Here is a 23,164-nt window from a genome sequence, read left to right on the forward strand (position 1 = left end):
TGTGTCAAGATGTGTCACTTGTTAAAAGTGCTTGCTTGCAAACCCTGATGGCCCAGGTTCAATTCCCCAGCATCCATGTTAAGCTAGATGCACAAATGGTACATGGAATCATAGCTTCGTTTGCAGTGGAAGGGGTCCGTGGTGCACCCACGAGTCCCTGGTGCGACGAGTCCCATACTCACCCTCTCTGGGTCTGTCTCTTTCTCTTTGTCTCTGTCTTAAATAATCAATAAATATATCAAATATTTAGAAATTTAAAATTTTCCACCACAAATGTGTCACTTATTGCCCATCTTTAATTTCCAGTTTGACACTGGAGAGCTCTCAATCTCTGTACATTTAAGATGCTCATCTTGGGCTGGAGAGATGGCTTAGCAGTTAAGCACTTAACTGTGAAGCCTAAGGACCCCAAGGCTCAGTTCCCCAGGTCCCACGTTAGCCAGATGCACAAGGGGGCACAGGCATCTGGAGTTCGTTTGCAGAGGCTGGAAGCCCTGGCACGCTCATTCCCTCTCTCTCCCTCTATCTGTCTTTCTCTCTGTGTCTGTCACTGTCAAATAAATAAATAAAAATTAAAACAAAACAACAACAAAAAAAAAGATGCTCAGCTTGCTGGAAAGAGTGGTATATAAAGACAAACACCTGTTTTAAGTCTGGGCCAAACTCAGAATCAAGAATCAAGAAGAGAAAAAAAGCAAAATACTATTTGAATATGATCATTTCACCAATGAAAATTATAAATGAGGTAACTGTAGAAATTCTAAACGTTGACTTTTTTTTAATAGCCAGTTAATAATTTCTGTGTAGTAGTTTGAAAAGGGAGTCAGACACTTTGTGGGTATTTATACCATATATTGCTGAATAATTAGTGTAGCAATTTTTATTGGCAACAAACAACAACCATTTTCTTTCTTCAAATTTTTATCAGAAATTTAAGGAGGATTAGCAAAAACAGATTATGACTTTGCCCTATAGAAACAGCTCCGGCTAAAATAATATAAATGGCTGAAGATAGTGGAAAGTATAAGGCTAATGTTTCTTCCCCTCTCTCTCTCTCTCTCTCTCTCTCTCTCTCTCTCTCTCTCTCTCTCTCTCTCTCTCTTTCTGTGTGTGTGTGTGTGTGTGTGTCACTGTAGGGTTATTTTTTCTCCTCACAGCATGTAGGATTCAGAGCCCACAGATTTTATCAAGGTAGTTTGATGATCCTGAAAGAAGGGGGCCATACTTCCTCTTCACATCTAAAGTTAGAATTATTACAGCCTGACAACTGTTCTACTGCATGAAAGTTAGCAGTAAGGAAATTCCCAGAAGGACTCACAGTCTTCATCTTTTATTAGAAGGAATGTTGTCATATTTGTGGCCATATTTACTTCCCTACAGGCAAATGTTGCTTTCATTTACTGATGTTTTATGATTATAAAATGTCTCCCCGTAGGTTCATGTTTTTGAACACCTGGCCCTCTACTGGTGCACTGTTTAGTAAGACTGTGAAACCTTTGAGTGATGGAGCATTGCTGGAGGGAGTATGTCACTGGGGATGGCTCTTAAGCATTTTCAGCCAGCTCCATTTCCACTTCACCCTCTACTTACTGATTATAGACACAATATGGCCGCCTCTGCTGCAGGCTCAGTTGCCATGCCTTCTCCACTATGATAGAAAGTTTCCCATCAAAAGATAAGCCTGAGTAAACCCTTCCTTCCTTAAACTGTTCCCTCTCAGGTATTTGATCACAGTAACATTAAGTAATACTGGATGGGTATGGATATAACTACAAAGTATACTCAGCTTTTAGTTGCATGAACATTCTGAGCTACACATGTTATAAATATCCTTAACAGGTTGATAATAGACAGTTGATTGAAAAGTCATCTGTGTTTAAAAAGATTCTGTTGCTTCATTTTGTTTTTATATTTATTTTTATGAAATTGCATATTGATCACATTTACTTCAGCATATACCATTATATCCCCTCTCCAACACCCCATTCATCTAATGGCCCTCTTCAGTAGGGTTACTAGTATTCAGTTTGGGGCAAGGAATGCATGAACCATCCAGTCTCTGTGAGAAAACAATGTCTCTGAATACACCTTCCCACTCTATGACTCTGATGGTCCTTATCCCCTCTCTTTCTCAATGCTCCCTATACATTCATGGGTGTGTTTTAAGTCTCCTTGAGTGTGTTGAGCTCTCCACATCCTCTGGGTTGCTGCTTCCATAAGTTTTGAGTGCACTCAGTGAATACTGTCTCCCTTGAAAGGGTTGTCAAGCTAGCCATGAGAGCTGCATACATATTTAAATTGTCATGTCCAATTTAGAGTTGCCTCCTATAACCTGGTAGATGGGATAGAGATGGTTAATCTCATACTAAGCAGTAGGCTATCTTTCACTGATACACTGGTTGATCTTGTTTCTTAGTGGTACTCACTGTCATCTGTAAAAAGCAGAATCTCCAACCAAGATTGAGAGCAGCATGGATCAAAAAGCAGAAGAATAGCCATTTAAAGCACTTTTTATGAGCAGAATCACTTTCTTTAGCCAAAGATCAGTGGGAGCTTCTCTCTAGAGTCTATGACCTACATATATACAGGATTGACTTGGGTTTCAGTACCAGGCATGGATTCCCTTCACTGAGATGGCCTCATATCCAATGAAAAAGCCATCGATTACCTCATTAGCATATATGCCACCAATGCACAGGTGTGCACATCTTGCCCAGCTGGTTGATTTGTTAGTTTCCAATATTTCCTGTTTATCCATTATTTCTTTTACCATTATCCCCCAGTAGCTTGCAAAGCACTTTTCAACAATATGTGTACTAAACTGTTCCAAGTTTGGAAATGCATGAGAAAGAACATATGATATTTGTCAATTTCAAATTGTATGACCTCACTTTGAATGATTTTTCCTACATTTATCTGTTTTTCTGAAAATTTCATTATTTTATTTCTACTTAATTCTGAATAGCACTCCGTTATGTACATGCACTACATCTTCATTATCCATTCATCAGCTGATACACACTGGCCTGATTCAAATTCCTAACTACTGTGAATAGAGCAGCCACAAACATAACTGAGAAAGCACCTTTGTAGTAAAGAGTACAGTTTTATTACCTAGGAGTGTTAAAGATTGATCAAATGTCAGGTCTACTGTAAGGTTACTTTTTTTAAAAGAGCCTCTCTACAAATTTCCATAGAATGAGAGTATTTTGTCTAAATCTTTATTTTAGTTGTTTTAGCATTGGCAGTATTATGTTGAGGTCCTTGATATATTTGGAGTTGACTTTTTATTGATTTATTTTATACAGAGAGAGAGAGAGAGAGAAAGAGAGAGAGAGAGAGAGAGAGAGGGAGAGAATGGGTGCATCAGGATCTTTAGTGGCTTCAAACAAACTATAGATGAATGTGCCACCTTGTACATCTGGCTTACGTGGGTACTGGGGAATCAAACCTGGGTCCTTAGGCTTCACAGGCAAGTGCCTTAACCACTAAGCAATCTCTCCAGCCCTGGAGGTGATTTTTATATGTGATGATAAAAGAGTGTCTAGTTCTTTTTCCTACATGTTGTTATTTAATTGTCCAAGCTGTAGTTATTAGAACTTAAACTTGCATATTCTATTCCATTGATCTATGTGTTTATTTTGTCCATTATCATGTTGTTTTATCACTGTGGATTTTTATAATACCACCAATAGCCCAAATGTTATTTTATTGTATTATGCTTCCTGTTCGCAATTCAGAATCTCCTCACATATAACTTCTTCACGCAGCACTAATTCCACTGAATTGAGTCACATAAGGAACTCACAAGGATATTTCCAGACAACTCTCAAGGTATATAATTTCATAAGATGTCTTACAATTAATTAGTAAGGCAGTAAATAAATAAAATGGCATTGAGACCATGGGACTCCATAAATATTCTCAAAAATTTTTACTATTTTGCTGTATCAATTGGCCTGCCTTTACTTATCTAATGGATAATGGTGGGGGCCATGCACCTTTATCACAAGAGACTCCCTGAAATCCAGGATGCATCAGAGCATTTCCATTTCAATGCAAACCATACTATCTTCTTTTCTAGAGAATGGTAGTTATTCATAAACATATACCAGTGGCAAAGAACCAGTGTTTGGGATCCATTTTGAGTAGGAAGTATAAGTGACTGTCATAATAACCTAATAACCTAGGAATCAAGTTATCTGAGAAGTGTGAATCACACCTAATGTTGTCAGCATAGATATATACTCTTCAGAAGGGAAATGATGAGTTGTGTATGTATACATATTTTAAAGCTGAGGTGCCATGTTTGCAAAAAAAAATATATTAACTGTTATGAGTCCAATAATTTGGAATTATTTTAATATATATTTTATTTATTTATTAGAGAGAAAGAATGGGCATACAAGGGCCTCCAGCCACTGCAAATGAACTCCAGATGTGTGTGCCCTCTTGTGCATCTGTATCACGTGGGCCCTGGAAAGACAAACTGGTATCCCTTGGCTTTGCAGGCAAACACCTTAACCACTAAGCCGTCTCTCCATCCCCCTAATTTGAAATTATTATCTGACTACACATTCCTAGAATGGGGGCTGGAATTATGTATGTGCCTGTGATTATAAAGGATATTTTAATTGGCAGAATCATAAAACACTCTTACATTTATTAATATGAGTGCTTTAAATGCACTACTATATATATGTGGCCTATAGTGGAAAGCACTTGAAAATTTTATATGCAATATAAATATTTTTAATTTACTACCTAACATGGTCCACCTCTGACTTTAATCTTTCCATGGAATGTATGAAAATTTTAAAGCAAAGCCAATATGGGTTCCATATACCAATTAGTGACTTAGCAGCAAAAATTGTTCTTTTTATGTCATTTTAAGGTATGGTGTATGGATCCTTCACTCATTTATGCCTTTAACAAAGTTCAGTGGGGACCATTTTGTGCTAGGATTAAGTAGATGTCGTTCTCCTGAGAATAAATACCCATGTCTATTTTCTCTTACCTTCTTTCCTTATACTCTTGGAAAAGTGAAGTATTTGACACTATACACCTCTTCATGACCCTTGAGTTATATTCCCCAAAAGATATACTAGATAAATTAACTGCTCCTTGGCATATGCATGCCGTCCAGAACAAGGATCTGTAAACCTTCAACAGAGCATGTTTTCCAGTTAAACATTTTCATGGATATCCACTATTGCTAATAGATGGTTTCTCTCAATGCTAGTGTGTTTTGGAAGGTATGTCTCTCATTTTTGTCAACACCCCCAATCGAGATATACTTTTCTGGTAGACAAACTTCCATACTGAGTACAAGTGATTTTCCTGCTTGCACTAAAAGACACTTCATGAGATATACTTGTCATTGCAAAGTGGTGATCTGACATTCACTGAGTAAGAGAAGTATTGAGCTTGGGGTCCAGGGTGATGAGTCAGTGGATAAAAGGGTGTATTTGTTGTGCAAGTGGAATTGCCTGAGTTGTGATATTAAGCATCCATACATGTGCTGAGTTGGCATGGCAGCCCACCCTTAATCCCAGAATTTAGGACATGGAGACAGCGAATCACCACGGAATTCTGGCTAGCAAGACTGGCCAAACTGGTAAACTCTGGATCCAAGTGGACACAATATACCAGTAAGTAAGTTGGAGAATAACTGAGGAAGACACCTAATATCAACCCAGAGATACACTTTTCTCTGCCAGTCTCTGTGCTAGAAATATAGGTTTGTTGTCCCCACACCCAGCATTTACTTGAATGTTGAGCGTCTGAACTCAAGTTCTTCAATGGCAAGCACTTTATATCCCCAGCCCAATAAGCACAGATTACTTATGGACCAGCTCTTTCATGATAGTTACAAATAACTTCGTTATGAACATACTTTGGAAAGTCAGGTATTAGGGAGATAGTGTGGTCAGCAATGTGCTTACCTTGCAAACATAAAGACCTGGACTTGATGTCTTGTTCCCACACTAAATGCTGAGCATGGCAGAATGTGCCTCTATTCTTAGTGCTGGGGAGTCAGACCCATGGAGAGCACTGGTTAGCAAGTGTGAGGTGATTGGTGAGCTCTAGGCCAATCAGAAACTGAGTCTCAATGGAAGTTGAAAGATGTTCCTGAGAATGACCCTGAGGCTGCCTTTTGGCTTCCACTTGCAGCTACACATGCACATGCATGCACATAACTGCATACTCACGTGCCACCCACCCAAGCACAGTTATGTACACACTTGCATGCAAGCTATACATATTGCATACAAAAAATTAGAAAAAGAAACATTACAGTAAACATGAACATGATTTGAGGCATGGATATTTAAGCTTACTATGTATATGTTCAATACCATGCATAATGTGGTGATTGTTCTCCATTGGTTAATTGTAAATACCTTATAGAGGAATTGTTTCTTTCATTGTGAAAATTTTGATGTCGCAAAGTCATTTATGGATTTAAATATCTACCCTGAAAATGTACTGGGTAACTCAATGTTTTTATTAATTTTTTTTAAGTTTTCTGGCAGTAAGTCCTATTTTTCCTGTGTTTAAAAAAAAATAATTTTTTTTTTCTGTTTTAAAATTGAATGCCAGCCAAGATACAGCTTTATTGATTATTAGGCTTCTATTTGTGAAGTTTCTACTTGCAAAGTTGTGTTTTAAGATAGTGTGATTCTAGTGAATATTTTAATTATGGTTCGGCTTACAAGAATATACAAGCAAATCACCAGTCAGATATAATGTCCTAATCAGAGGAATTACTTAAACTGTCACACACATGTTTCCAGTCTGTTGGGATGAAGGAGGGGAGAAGCAGGGCAACAAAATACAATTATATGTCTCCTAGCAGTGAATCCAAAACAGGCAAAGTATTATGCCTTTAATGTGAAAATCTTTGTTTCTTTATTACTGATTCTTTTTCAAATATCATTGAAAATTTGGCTTTATGGACTTAGGTATTAATTCTCTAAAACCTATGATATGGTTTTGCTGAATACAATGTGGGAAAAAAAATCACCTGAATTTTTCTTTTCTTTTCTTTTGTAATGGTTTTGCCCTTTCCTCAGCTCAGAGGGCATGTTTTCTGCAAGATAGGGAATGATGTCATTTTGTGCAGAGAATAATTTACCACCTGCTGGAAGGAGGAGACATATTGTGGCAGCTGCATTACTGATTTGAAAAAGCAGCAAAATATAAATGTATAGATGAGAATGTCACTGTAATGGGTAGGGAAGTGTAACATGCTTTCCCTAACAACAGCTGGAAAATTACACCAACCCTAAAATAGTATCTGTTGGCATCAAACCAAATGTTTCTATCAGTAGTACTACACAGAGCAAAAAACACTGCTCACAAATGAATTTCCTATTATTTTTAAAGAAGTAGCATTTTCTATGGAAGGAATAAAATATATTTGGGAGGGGATGGTAAGAAATTAGAAATGATATTCTTTATGGCTCTATTAATTTTCAGATAGAACCGAGTCTTCAGAAAGACAAACAACAAATAATCTCTTTACAGCTTAGCCTTAAATATTTTAAACAGACATAATTGAATTAAAATGTATATTTATTTTAAAGATAAAACTAAAAAAAATGAGCTTTATAAAATTCTGGTAATATCTTTAGACATTTGTCTTCAACAAATTTAATCAATCATGAGTGAAATGGAAGTCTCAAGTGTTTATGAGGCATTTAATAATGGACATGCCTGTGCTGCAAATACTAGTTGTATGAATTACTAAACAATTTTTATGCAATTCATAAATAATGGACAACATAAAACTAACACCTAGACTATGAGGGATACTTAAAACTCAACAAAGTTCTGAAAATATATGGCTTTGGACTTTTCAGAGTTAGATGAGACATCTATATCACGCCTTCAAGGCTCAGGAAACATTGTAAAAGAGAAAAAGAACTGATATTGAACACTGACTTCAGGACATGAAGTGGCTCTTGCATTTATGACCTCACAATGGCTGTTATCACCTACACAAGGCCTGTGCAATGTAGGTCCCATCAGCATCCCATCATGAATGGTTGAGGAAGGCAAAAAAAAAAAAAAAAAAAAAAGAAAGAAAGAAACAAAAAGAAAATACATGCATATAGTAAAAGCATATAGTAAAAGGACTAAAGGGGGCAGGGAATGATAGACAAAACAAGATAATTGGAAAGGATGATTAAAATACATTATATACATGTATTAAATGTACCAATAAAACATCTTAAAAACTGTCCCAGTTATAATCCTACAGTACTACTATTTATTCATTCATTACTTTATAATTGAGGAAAGAGTGGTATTCACGTACATGCTGTCTTCACTGCCATTTGTTTTTTTCATGTGAGTTCTTGGATTTTTTTTTTTTTTTTCAGTTTAGCGAAGACCATCATCATATGACTTAGGGGAATTATATGCAATCTAACTTCTGGTAATATAGTCATTTTTACCATATTAATGCTGTCCACAAGCATGGAGTATTTCCATTGTCATGTATTTTCTTTAGTTTCTTTCTCCAGTGTCTTGAAATTTTCCTCATAGAGGTATTTTCTTAGTCAATTGAGATAGTCAGGTGATGTTTGTCTTTAAGTCTTTTTTATGGTATTTACTGATTTATTGCTTCATATATGTTGAATCAATCTTGCATTTTCAGTATGAAGCCCTTTCAAATAGGTTCTTGAATTCAGATTGTATGTTATTGAAGATTCTTACAGCAGTGTTCAACATGTGAAATGTGAGGTTATATTCCTTTTTTAAAATTTATTTAGGTTGCTATGTTATTTTCGAGTTTAGGAGTCAAGGTAATACTGACTTCATAAAATAAATTTGGTAGTTTTCCATTCCTTTGTATTTTGTGAAACAATTTTAAAAAGTTAGTGTTACACCTTCCTTGAAAGTTGGATGGAATTCAGCAATGAGCAGGGACTTTATCTGGCTCTGCAATTTTTCTTATGAGGAAGTATTCAATAACAACTTCAGTATGAATTTGCCTAATGGCTTATTTAAGTTACTGATATATTCTAGTTTTCACATCCGTGGGTTCTATGCATTAATAATTATTTCTTCTAGGGTTTCTAGATTTATTTATTTGAGAGAGAGTGAGAGAAACAGAAAAGAATGTATGTGCCAGGACCTTCTGGTACTTCCAATGTACTCCAGACAAATGTGTTACTTTGTGCATCTGGATTTATGTGGGTGCTGGGGAATTGAAGCCAGGTCAGCAAGCTTTGAAAAAAGTATCTTTAATTGCTGAGCCACCTCTTAATCTCACGAACATGAGTTTCAAATATTCTGTAATGTTTCAACTTTCACTAGGCTATGCTGTAACTTTCTTTTTGTCTCTGATTTTGTTAATTTTGATCTTCTCTCTCTTTTTTGTTAATTTGCCTTTTGATCACCCTCACTGACTTCCTCATAAAGAACCAACTCTTTAGGATAGAGAGATGGCTTAGCAATTAAAAAACTTGCTTACAAAGCCAAAGGACCTAGGTTTGATTCCCAGGATCCACATAAGCCAAATGTACAAGGTGGCATATGAGTCTGGAGTTCATTTGCAGGGCTAGAGGCCCTGTTACACCCAATTTCTCCCTCTATTTGCCTTGTTTTCTCTCTGTGTCTCTAATACAAATAAAATAAAATATCAAAAACACTTTTAAAATACTAAAAATAGAACCATCTCTTTTTGCCTGATTCCCTGTATTGTACTTGTAGTATCTATTTCATTAATTTCTTCCCTAATCCTTACTATCTCTTACCTTTACATCTGCTGGACGTAGGGTTAACTTCTTGTTGTTTTCCTGGTATTCATAGTCAGTCTCTAAAGCTCAATGAGTCATGCCATCAACTACCATGGAGTTTGAGTGCACATTGATATTGTAGGCAAAAGTATTAATAAATACACATTTTCATTAAATTTGGTGTTCTGTATTGTTTCTGTCACTAATGGTTATGAGGAATATCAATCATGCCTCAGTAAACTCTGAATCTTTCTTCTAACTTATGTAAATTAACTCTTCATAACTATTGAGCATGGTGGGCCTTTTCTTGTCCTACCTCGTCAAATGGGAATCTTTTGTGTGATCATGGGAGAATATTTCATCCTGATGATAATTCATGCAGGACACTTTTGACTCTTCAAAATCTAAAGGCGGGGCTGGAGAGATGACTTAGCAGTTAAGCGCTTGCCTAAGGACCCCTGTTGGAGGCTTGATTCCCCAGGACCCACATTAGCCAGATACACAAGGGGGTGCACGTGTCTGGCATTCTTCGCAGTGGCTGGAAGTCCTGGCGCCCCCACTCTCTCTTTCTCTCTCTCTGCCTCTTTCTCTCTCTGTCTGTCACTCTCAAATAAATAAATAAAAATAAACAAAAAAAAAAAATTAAAAATCTACAGGTGGTTGACTCCCATACCCTACAATGTATCCACAGGTTATTCCACAGCTAATGAAGGCTAGAATCCTAAGCTTCTTGAAAGAGTTCCTAGACTATGATTTCCCCTGGCTGAGAAACTCAGAATCCACTTCTGATGTCCTCATGTGTCTACATTTCCTAACTGGGTTTCTTTTTTTCTAAATTTTGTGATGATGGGATTAAACCCAGGACCGTGCACATGCTACCTGAGTGCTGTCTGTGCCAAGGAGCCACAACCCCAGACTTCCATGACGCAATTTCTGATAAATGTATTTTGATAATCTTGTGCAAAGATTTCACTGCCAATGCCAGCCATACATGTGGTAATGACAATCTTCTTACAATTTATCAGTGCCATTCACAACCCAGACCCCTTCCCTGGCAGACAGCTCGGGGCCAAAGCCATACTTCTACCTAGTGTATGCTTTGATATCTCATGAAAGAAAAGATAATTAGAAATAAACCCTTTATTATTTTCTGACTTCATGAATGCTTTGAGAAAATCTAGGCTTTAAGAAATTGATTATTGGGCTGGAGAGATAGTTTAGCTAAGTGATTGCCTGTGAAACCTAAGGACCCCGGTTCGAGGCTCGGTTCCCCAGGACCCACGTTAGCCAGATGCACAAGGGGGCGCACGCGTCTGGAGTTCGTTTGCAGTGTCTGGAGGCCCTGGTGTGCCCATTCTCTCTCCCTCTCTCTATCAGTCTCTTTCTCTCTCTGTCTGTTGCTCTCAAATAAATAATCAAAAATAACAAAAATTTTAAAAAGAAGAAGAAGAAATTGATTATTTGGAAAGTATTGGCAATTTTCTTTTTTTAAATTTTTTTTCTTTTATTTTTATTTATTTATTTGAGAACAACAGAAAAAAGAGGGAGAGGGAGAGGGAGAGGGAGAGGGAGAGGGAGAGGGAGAGAGAGAGAGAGAGAGAGAGAGAGAGAGAGAGAGAGAGAGAGAGAGAGAGGACACACCAGGGCTTCCAGACACTGCAAACAAACTCCAGACACGTGCGCCCACTTATGCATCTGGCTAATGGGGGGTCCTGGGGAGTCAAGCCTCCAACCTGGTTCCTTAGGCTTCACAGGCCAGCACTTAACCACTAAGCCATTTCTCCAGCCTGGCAATTTTCTTTGAAACAAGGATAGGATTTGTTTTTCAGTATTAGTACATGTACATTTAAAATGTGTGAATTTTGTGTTGTATAAAGTCATGTATTATATGAAGTTTTTGTTATTTTGTGTTTCTGAGATAGGGTCTTGCTCTAGCCCAGCCTGACCTGGAATTCAATGTATAGTCTTAAGCTGGCTTTGAACTCATGGTGATCCTCCTACCTTGGCTTCCATATTGCTGGGATTAAATGTGTGTACCATTACACCTGGCTTATATGAAGTTATTGTTCACATTACCTACACATCATATGTTTTGCTGATGAAGTCAAACATTTTAAATTTTTTGTGTTTGTTTTTATTTATTTATTTGAGAGTGACATACAAGAGAAAAAAAAAAAAAAGGCAGATAGACAGAGAGAGAGAATGGGCATGCCAGGGTCTCCAGCCACTGCAGACGAACTTCAGACTCTTGTGCCCCCTTGTGCATCTGGCTAACGTGGGTCCTGGGGAACAGAACCTGGGTCTTTTGGCTTTGCAAGCAAATGCCTTAACTGGTAAGCCATCCCTCCAGTCCCTCAACTTTAACTGTTGATTTATCAATGTCATCCATCATTCATGGCATCTCCCTAGATTTCATGTATATGTTAAGTTCAAAGAATGTGATTGTTACAATGAGTATTGATTCAAATTCTTATTGTCAGATAGAAATTCATGTTCTTTGGATGGATTCTTTTTAATTTTTTTTTGTTTATGATTTTTATTTATTTGAGAGTGACAGACAGAGAGAGAAAGAGGCAGATAGCGAGAGAGAGAGAAAATGGGAGTGCCAGGACCTACAGTCACTGCAGACAAACTCCAGATGTGAGCACCCCCTTATGCATCTGTCTAATGTGGGTCCTGGGGAATCGAGACTTGAACCCGGGTCCTTTGGCTTCACAGGCAAGCGCTTAACCACTAAGCCATCTCTCCAGCCCTCTTTGAATGGTTTTAAGTTTAAAAATTACACTATGTAATTTTATTGGCTATCAGAACACGTGTTCTTTCTTGTTTGCATAGTATACATTTTTCTATCTTTTAATGCTCTTGATTTCTATATTATTTTAAAAAATTTAATTATACTCATTTAAATTTGGGTTATGTATATATGTATGTATTTATGGTCAAGCCAGGGTCTCTTGCTACTGCAAATGAATACCAGACGGATGTTCAACTTTTACCTCAGCATTACTTGGATTGGGGAATGGAAAACAGACTAACAAGCATTGTAAACAAGTGCCTTTAATCACTGAGCCATCTCCCCCAGATGTTTTTCTTTTTTTGAGGTAGAGTCTCTCTGGGCCTGGTTGACCTGGAATTAACTATGTAGTATCAGGGTGGTCCCAAACTCATGGCAATCCTCCTACCTCTACCTTCTGAGTTCTGGAATTGAAGGTGTGTGCCACCATGCCCACCACCCCCTGATTTTTCATTAATTTTTAAAGTAAACCTTGAAGTAGTATGAATCATCATATAAATCTTTTCATTAAAATATTAGCATTCATCACATAAATAAAAATATTTCATTTTAAATGCAAATGCTAATCTTCATTGCTAATCAATGGTTATTATTGACTTTGTACAATATTAAATCATTACATTAAGTCTTTCTTACACTTATATTTCTAATTAAAAATATATTTAATGAAAACATTTCTTCATCGCATTCTGTTCTTTTTCTTAGAGATTTAGAAATCTTTCTTTGTGTTCACGCCTCCAGTTTGTATTATGCTGCTCATATATTTAAATTAAGAGGAGAGATTATGAAGAGCTCTTACCTATGAGAAGGCAGGAGGGAATAAAATCCCCATATCATTAAAGCTTTATACAATCAATTACATTTAGCAACTTAGATGTATTTACCATTTGAGAATCACTGTTGTCTCAAGCTGTATCAATTTCCATGTAGCCCCTTTCTTCCTGCCCTCTCAGACTAAATAACTAACGTATACTCACATATACAGTGAATTTCATACATTAAAACATAGCAATCAGGAGAGCTATAGTGCCGTTAAGAGTAATAAGGGGTTGTCAGTGAATAATATTGTGTCAATGATCATATTTGGAGTTGGCAGTGAGTGGAATTAGTGCAATTCAAAGAATCACAGATTAATCCTATCCTTGTTTTTGCATTTCATCCCTAAGAACAGCTTCTGTGGATGTCCTCTATTGTTGGTTTAGAACTGATCAGGACACATAGTTTCTGAGATACTATGGAATATTCATAGTTAAATTTCCAACATTCTCTTTATATTCCATTACAGGTTACAATGTAGTCAGTGATATTTCCAGTAACATTTGAATTTATAGTGAAAGAAAACATGGATTGTGTAATAGTAGTACATGTAATTTAAAAATAAGTGTTCTGATTTCTCAAAATTTAAACTTAAAAAGCATCCCCCTGTTAAAAAGAATAAAATTCATATTATAAATGCATATTATTTTTAATAAGCAAAAACTCATTGAAATGAATGAGACCTTTGCACCATTTTACCCAAAGCAATTTTGTGTAATAAGAAAAATTCCTCAGAGGTAGTCTGTTATGGAATTTAACTTCAGCTCAGTAAATTGTTTCTCTATTTCTTCTGAAATGAGAATTTAAAGGAATTGAATACAAATGAAGGCATAATGAATAAAAATGTGAACGTGTGGTTAATGATGAGTCATTTTGTAAAAGTAAGAAAAATGTAGTTCTGGCTTCACAGCAAGACATTTGCAAAAGTGCTATACCAAACTCTCCAGACTAAATTATTTGAGAGCTATTGATGATATTGTATTTATTTTAAACAATACAAATTCTAATATCTAAGATAAATATCTATCATTGGAAAATGTCACCATCTACCCTCCCATTTTCATCTCTCATGACTATCATGAAGTTTCCCTGCCATAAACTCATATTACATCCATTCTAGTGATCTTCCCAGAGGCCACCTGCCATTTACTAATGTGTTATTTCTTCTCCTTGTAATCTTTTCTCTCATTAGAAAGAGTTAAAATTTCTACCTTCCTCATTAGGGATAGATGAAATCTTCAAAAAGTCTTCCTCAGCTGGAGTGCATCTTTCCCCTTTGTGAACAAAAAAGGTAATTATCCTTGCCTTTCTAAGGCCATATTACATTAAATTAGCATATATAAATTATCTGGCATGATAATAAAGATGGTTCCAATTTTAAATCTTTCTTATATGTAAGGTAAGATATCCCACCTAAGTGGGTATCACCTCTGATAGTCCATAATATGTCCAGGAATGAGAATTTAGTGGTTAAAATTTACCCATGAATTAACCATGGAACATGAGTAGGTTGAACCCTCTCCTGCCTTTTCAGAAGAGCAGTGCTGATTTTTATGAAATTAGTCTGCAACTTCTCATGCATAATGCGGGTTTTGACTTCACTATGTAGTTTATCTAAATTTATAGGAATTCTCTATATCTGTGGATCAGTGAGTACCTGCTAATGTTTACAGGTATTTGATATTGATGGCATCTATTAGATGCAAAGGTCAGCTATTAGGCAATCATATATATTATAATATATATGAAAATATATGTTTCATAGCATATTGGGAAGAAGAATTTGAAGTAGTAGTAGTAAAGTGGTGCTATATGAGACTGAGTAATATTTAAGTAAACTTTTTATATTAAAATTTAAATATTTTTCTTTAGTTGTTTGCAAGCAATGAGAGATAGAGTAAAGATAGGCAGACAGACAAAATGAGCGTAGCAGGGCCTCCAGCCACTGCAAAGGAACTCCAGGTGCATATGTATTTTGTGCAACTGGATTTACAAAGGCTCCAGGTAATCAAACCCAAGTCGTCTGGCTTTGCATGCAAATGTCTTAACTGCTGAGCAATCTCTCCAATCCTGTGTAAATATTTTATAAGATTACCTATTGTCTCAACAAATTCTAAGTGATATGATTTCTGTCATATAGAACATATACTCGAGAGCTAAGGGAAAGAGAAATTATGATATGAATAACTTAAAAAATCACTAAATAACTCCTCCACACCGAAAATGTGTTAGAGAAGCATAACTCGTGGATTTTAAATTAAGTAAAATCCCACTATCAAAATTATTTTTAAAAAGAATGAGCATAGAAATATGCCTCTATTTGCTATCTTTTTGTGTTATGATTGAGACATTGGTGTTAAATATTAAATAAATAGTAGTATTGCATAAGAAGTGAAGGGAGGTAAGAAAATTATCTCAACCCCAATAAATTATTTGAGCATTGCTTTGAAGTTAATACATTTTGAACAAATAATCTGATATTGTATAATTACCTTATGAAAGTATAGTATATAGTCCAAACAGCCAAGGTCAAAAGCAAAAGAGTGAATTACCTCTAATTTTTGATAGAGAGTTTTATTCCATTTATTTTCCTTCATGACTCTTTGCACATTTTCATTAAGGTTACTAAGGATGTATATGACTTTCTATGCTATATGTTGATTGAAATTATTTAAATTCTTCTCTTCCCATTCCTTAATTTATATTAAAATGTCATGTAAACAACAGAGTCTAAAAATGCTTATTTTTCTGCATGTCATTTTGCATTTTATATTTTCTAACTGGATTTAGGCATGAAATATGTATGATGAATTTTATTTATTTTGCAAAGAAGCAGCCACTATTGTGCTTTTTTATAATATTGAATAAAATAATTATGCCCTTTTCACAATCTTTTTTAAAAAATATCATATTCACAGTATCTAATTTTAAATTACAATGTATGTAGGAAATATTTCCCCAAGCCAAAGGCCTGGGACACTTTATTTATTTTGATTCAATTTTTTCAGTATTACAACTATTGACACAAATAATTATATTTCAATGAACTGATTTATCTACATTATATTCAAACAGTTTTCTTTTTCTATTTTTTTTTTTAGCTCTGCTGTGGTTTATTTTCACAAATAAAGGAAATAATGGAAATGTTATATTTCATTTAGGTATTATTGAAAATAAGTAATTTTTTACATGCACATTTACATGCCTCTTAACTTATATCCATGCATGCCAAAGTAAGAAATGTCCATTGTATATGTTATTTTCTTTTTATTAAATAGAAACTTTGTATGGGCACAGCATGTGTTGGTACCATCATTTCATTCCTCTTTACCCCTACTGAAGTCTCCTTTAGTGGTATTACTGGCATTTACTATAGGATTGTGGGTTATGAGAGCTGATGTCAGACTTTGTGGGGTGGGACAATGCTTCTGCATATTTCTTTATGCCCTGTGCCTCTTACAATCTTTCTGTCACCCTTTACAAAATGCCTTGAGACTTGGTGGGCGTGTTTTAAGTCTACAATAATGTTGAGCTCTCAACAGCTTCTGATTTCTGCTTCAGTACATTTTGAGGATCCTTTGTCTCAACTAATAGACTTTGTGTTACAAAGTAATTTGAGATATCCTGTGTGGAGAATAGGGCTATACAGGCCATAAAAATAGCTGCAAATAAATCCATCTGATGAGGTAAATGGGGAGTGCTACAGAGAATTTCTCCTTCAAATTCTCTTGAATTGTCAGTGGCACACAATTTCATCAAGGTAGGATTACTAATTGGTGTTGGGACAAATGGATTCTTTTAATTTCTAGGGTTTGGGAAATGTTGTTATTGTAGATAATGAAGATGATGACTTTTTTTTTCATTTAAATGATTGAAAAATGTTGAGAAGCTGAAATCTATCTTCTACTTGGACCAAGCTTTGCTTTGAGTTACTGTCTCAAACAATTTTCCAAGAAGCATTCTGTGAATGCACAGTATTTTCCTTTGAACCTTTACATCTACCAATCATTTTAAACTACTGAAAGTTCTGGTGGTAGCATAATGATAATATTAAGCATTTTAAAAAACTAAGACTATGTTGTTCATTTTTTTAATTTATTTATTTGAGAGTGACAGGCATAGAGAGAAAGACAGATAGAGGGAGAGAGAGAGAATGGGCGCACCAGGGCTTCTAGCCACTGCAAACGAACTCCAGACACGTGCGCCCCCTTGTGCATCTGGCTAACGTGGTACCTGGGGAACCGAGCCTCGAACTGGGACCCTTAGGCTTCACAGGCAAGCACTTAACTGCTAAGCCATCTCTCCAGCCCTAAAATACTAAGACTATGAAATATATGTCATACTGTGTGAATGGTGGAAGCAATGAAGAATATAAAATGGATTTAATTCTCCTGGGACCTCTCATTGCTTCATTTTTGGTTAAGTAGAGGAAGGATGGGGAGAGAGACAAAGGAAGGTGGTAGGAAGAGATGATGATCATGGTATATTATAGTTATTCATGGATATTTATTCATAGAACTTGTCAATAAAATACTGATAAAAATAAAATTTAAATCTGATAATAAAATTTACAAACTTATATCTCATGCTGGAATTCTACTTTGAATAAAGAATTATTAAAACTAACTTTTATAAAACAAAAGCACTCCACAAATTTTTGGCATAAATTGAACAAATTTTCACCAAATGACATGTGTATGGCAAATAAACATACAAAAGGATTATAGACATTATTAACCCTCAGAAAATTGCAGATTAGCATCCTAATGGAATATCACAGTGCATGCATTTTAATTTAAAAGCAAAATAGCCCAATTCAGCATAGACAAATAACTGAGTGTTCCTGTCCACAGGCTGCAATAAAAAGTCAAAAGTTGTGACGGGCTACTGTCATCCCAGTGTGGCTAAGGCAAGAAGGCTGAAACAGGAGAATTTCTTGTAAGCCTGTGAATTGAGCAGAGAACAACATGACACCCTGACTCAAATGGAAGAGGAAGGCAAGCACTGACAAGAAAGTTGTTTATTAGATGTGAATTCACAATCATAGAATCTGTCCATATGTGTTATTGATATTTGTCATTTTTACAAAATTGATTACAATTATCAAATTAAACATGGAAGAAAAATAGGAAGGCACTGGAATTCCAAGGCTCATTCTTTTAAAAGTTTTATTCATTTTTAATATAGATCTTGTAACCATACATAAGAAACATATTATTGTGTTTGGAAGACCATACAGTTGTTACTTCCCCTTGTCAACACAAAATTTCCTGTATGAGTCACTGATTATTAAGCATTACTAATGAGTAACACTTCTCTTTGTGGTTTTCCTGCACTGTGGAGTAAAAGATGTAACTATCTATCCTAAAAATAGAGACATATGCAAAACTATGAGTGTATGTGACTTTTGTCTTGGTATGCAGAGTGAGAAAGATCAAGCCAATCATGAATTTATGTTTCTGTACTGCATGCCAATTTCTGTAGAAACCATATATATATATATATATACATATATATATTAGAATATATATATAACTATATATATATATATATATTCTAATAGATATATCTATATATTTATATTTCTAATAAATTAAATATATATATGTTAGTTTTGAAAAAAACATCTATCCTTTCAAAAGATAATGTCAAGAAATACAGGTAGATGGAAATACATATATATCTTTATTTTCAATTTCATGAATGTACTTTTGACTGGTTTAGCATTCAGTACATTTCAATTTGTATTTAATAAAGATTTCATGGAAACTATGTTTACTCCAATTTCTACAAATTACAGGTATAATTTACAAATTTAATTCGCTATTAACTTATAAAATGTATCTAAGGGCTGCAGAGGTGGCTTAGTGGTTAATGTGCTTGCCTGCAAAACCCAAGGACCCAGGTTTAATTCCCCAGAACTCAAGTAAATCAGAGGCATATGGTGGCCTATGCATCTGGGGTTCATTTGCAGTGACTATAGGTCCTAGCATGCCTATACTCTTCCCCCTTTCTCTCTAATAAATAAAGTGATTTAAAAATATGTAAACTTAGGGGCCTGGAGAGATGGCTTAGCAGTTAAGCGCTTGCCTATGAAGCCTAAGGACCTCAGTTCGAGGCTTGATTCTCCAGGATCCACGTTGGCCAGATGCACAAAGGGGTGCATGTGTCTGGAGATCATTTGCAGTGGCCAGAGGCCCTGGTGTGCCCATTCTCTCTCTCTCTCTGTCTATCTGCCTCTTTCTCTCTCTGTCTGTCACTTTCAAATAAATAAAAATAAACAAAAAAATTAAAAAAATATTGGCAAAACAAGCAAAGGTGCTGTTTTCCTGATGAACCAGATATCAGCACAAGGGGGAAGGAAACCAACACAGAGAAAAAATCAACTTCTACCTAATCAGAGAGCCAGAGACTCAGAGGCCCCCAACACCTCATCACTGAAGCAGACAAAAAATGAACTCAACATAGCCCAGGGAAATTTTTCAGAAGACGGGGCAGAAAGTATGTCAGAGCCACATGTTGGGTCATGATATGCAGAGAAATTTATCGTATAAATAACTGTGGGCTAACTCCACAATGCATGACCCATATACATCAACAAGGAAGGGCCATTGGGGAAGGGGTAGGTCACGGATGAGCCTAATAATAGTACCAAACTGCCTGTATTTGCTGAATAGAAAACTAATTAAAAAAAATAAAAATATGTAAATTAATTTTAAAATACATTTGAAATTGTTTTGGTTCATTCATTTAGTCAATAAAACATTATTAGTTGCTAGTTTTTCCAACTCTAAGAAAACCATACATTCAAAGTTATTCATTGCAGAAGCAGCTGAAGATATAATGCCATATGAACTAGTGAATTTATTTTTTCAGGCTAGCACATAGCAAGTCTGTTGCTGGTTTCACCATTACATGAAGGAAATGATGTCTTAGATGAAACAAATTTCTACTGAATACTTGAATCAATTTTATATTAAAATATAATGACAAATAACTTTGAATGTGACATGTTCCCCAAAAGTTCCTATAGCAAATGCTTAGTCAAGGATATTTGATTTTATGGCTGGAGAGATGGTATAGTGGTTAAGGTGCTTGCCTGCAAAGGCTGATGACCCAAGTTTGATTCCCCACTAACTAGGTAAAGCCAGATTCACAAAGTGACACATGCTTCTGGAGTTCATTCGCAGTGGCTGGTGGTCCTGGTGCACACATTCTCTCTGTTTCTCTTTTGTCTCTCTCTCTCTTTGCTTGAAAATAAACTAATATGTTTATTAAAAAGAAAGATATTACACATAGAAGTGGCACAAAGAAGAAGGTGGGCTGTAAATGGAAGAAGTAAGCCACTTGGTTATATCATGGAAAGATTATGTTGTCCTTGCCTCTTTTTATCATTCATTCTCTCTCTCTCTCTCTCCCTCTGTCCTTTTCTCCTTCCAGGTTGCCATGAAGTGGACAATTTTGTTCTACACTCACATACCATGATATTATACCTTAACAAGTCCCAGAAAAAAAAAAAATATATATATATATGTGTGTGTGTGTGTGTGTGTGTGTGTGTGTGTGAAAAAATCAGTCCACCACAGCCCAAAACTGGGAGCCAAAATAAATCTTTCCTCACTTAAGCTGTATTTTAAGGGATTTGCCAGAGAAACAAAACCTAACATAGTGATGTCAGTGTCAATGTTGTTTTCACTTAGGAGATATATCATAGTTGTTGCTTGCATGACTAATTTCTTTAAAAAGTGATTCCATGGCTGTTGAAGGACACAATTACAATACAGAAAGTTTCAGTCCAATTGATAAACCCTTCCTCCGTAGATAAATTGGAAAGTGATTGAGAAAACCAAACATCAACCTCTGACCTCCACTTGTATGAGCACACATGTGAATACGCCCCATAACACACTATAACCACAAACATGTAGAGCACACACACAAAGAAAGAAAAATGCCCTATTCAGATCTTAGAGCAAAGCCAGGTTAGACCACCCTGTTTCATAAGATGATAAGAAAACAGAAATATATACAGAGAACAGACGCTTACATTTGAGAACATGAGGAAAGTTTCTTTGAATTTTTTTTTTTCCTCTGCTTTAATTCTAGTCCACATCCTAGTTATTAGTGCATGGTACATGTTCCATAGTTATTTATTTAGGGGCTGGTTAACTCATTGGAATGGGTGTTTCACTGAGTGTGCATGTGCTCATGCATGAAGCTGGGCACATAATCGACACAAGGGCATGGGTGAGGAGCTCAGAGGATAATGACTTTGAGGGTGAATCCACACCTCCCATTTATTTTGGGGTAGGATCTCTTTGCTGTTCACAGCTGCATTTTCCCTTGTCGCTGTCTCCTGCATTTCCATATTCTTTTGCCTCTTCCTCTATAGGCATGGTGGGACTACAGAGACTCTCCTGTGAAGCATTTGGCTGTATGTAGATGCTGTGGTTCATTAGGTGTGTAGAGCAACACTTTGCCAGCTGAGCAACCTCAACAGTCCTATCAAAATGAATTCTTATATAGAAGATGTAAAGGACTTTGCTGTACAATAGTAGTATCTTTTACATACATCAAAGTTTTGAGAATCAATTAAATTTTTCTGTGATCCTTGTGCAAATTTATGCATCAAAGTCAAATATTAATTGGAGTTAATTGGAAGTTGAACAGAGGACAGGCGTGGGGGGTTAAATGGTTATATTCCAACAGATTCAAGAGTTTTATTCAAGCTTATAACCTGGCCAGAGGAGGCGTCATTGTGGGGGACCATAAAGTCCAGCTCTAAGGTGTGTTTTGTTACAGATCTGATTTCCATCTTAGCATATGCAGAGTGCTTAGGCTCTGAGTGTACTTGCTTGGGGTGTTGGTGCTGACACTGGTATGTCTCTTTCTCTGTGTTGACCTTTGAAAGGGAACCAGCTTCTTCTGCCATTATGGAACCTCTCCTGTACCTTTAAGCTTCAATAAATCCCTCCTTCTTCCCTTATACTGTGCCTGGTTTGGAAGTTCATCCCAGCAGCATGAAGCTGAATATGATAGAATTGGTGCCAAGAGTGGGATGTTACTTAGGGATGAATCTGACTATATGGATTTTGGTCTTTTGGAACTTTATTTTGGAAGAATAGGTATGGACACAGTATTTGTGCAAGTGAAGATGCCTTCCACAGCAGTAATCCAAGTTTTAATGGGCTATTCTGGTGAGAGATTGAAAATGTTAAGTGCAGAGAGAATTGTATTTCTATGGTTTGCTTATGAGCTTTCTAAGCAGAAGGAAAGAAAACAGAGTACTTTATTGGAAATGGGCTACTGGCATAAGATCTGGCTGCATTCTGCTGCATAAGAACAGAGAGTTTAATCAAAGTTAAACATGCAATTAATTGATGTATTTGGCTAACAATATAGAACTGAGAAATTTATGATTTAAATACCCAGCAAGCATCTCATGGACTAGACACTAGGATGGATGGGGATGGAGGGGAGGGCATCAGAGTGGTAGGAAACACTAATCTAGACCCAGACAGCAATGGTACCATAAAATTCTACTTCCTAAAAGGCAGACCAAATGGCTGAAACTTCACCAGGCCCTCACAGGAAACATCTGAACCACAAGACACTGGAGACAGTAAGATCAAGTCTAACCAAAATCTTCTACATCTTCCCTCCCTCCCTCCCCCCCCCACGCTCCCTCTCTCCCTCTCTCTTTCTCTCTCTCTCTCCTCTCTAAATCTTGTATATTAGGGTTTTTTTTTATTCCCTCATTTTCTTAGTGGGCACTGACTTGTAACTCCTAGTACCAGCATGGGAC

Source organism: Jaculus jaculus, chromosome 9 (assembly GCF_020740685.1).
Source record: "Jaculus jaculus isolate mJacJac1 chromosome 9, mJacJac1.mat.Y.cur, whole genome shotgun sequence".
Taxonomy (NCBI): Eukaryota; Metazoa; Chordata; class Mammalia; order Rodentia; family Dipodidae; genus Jaculus; species Jaculus jaculus.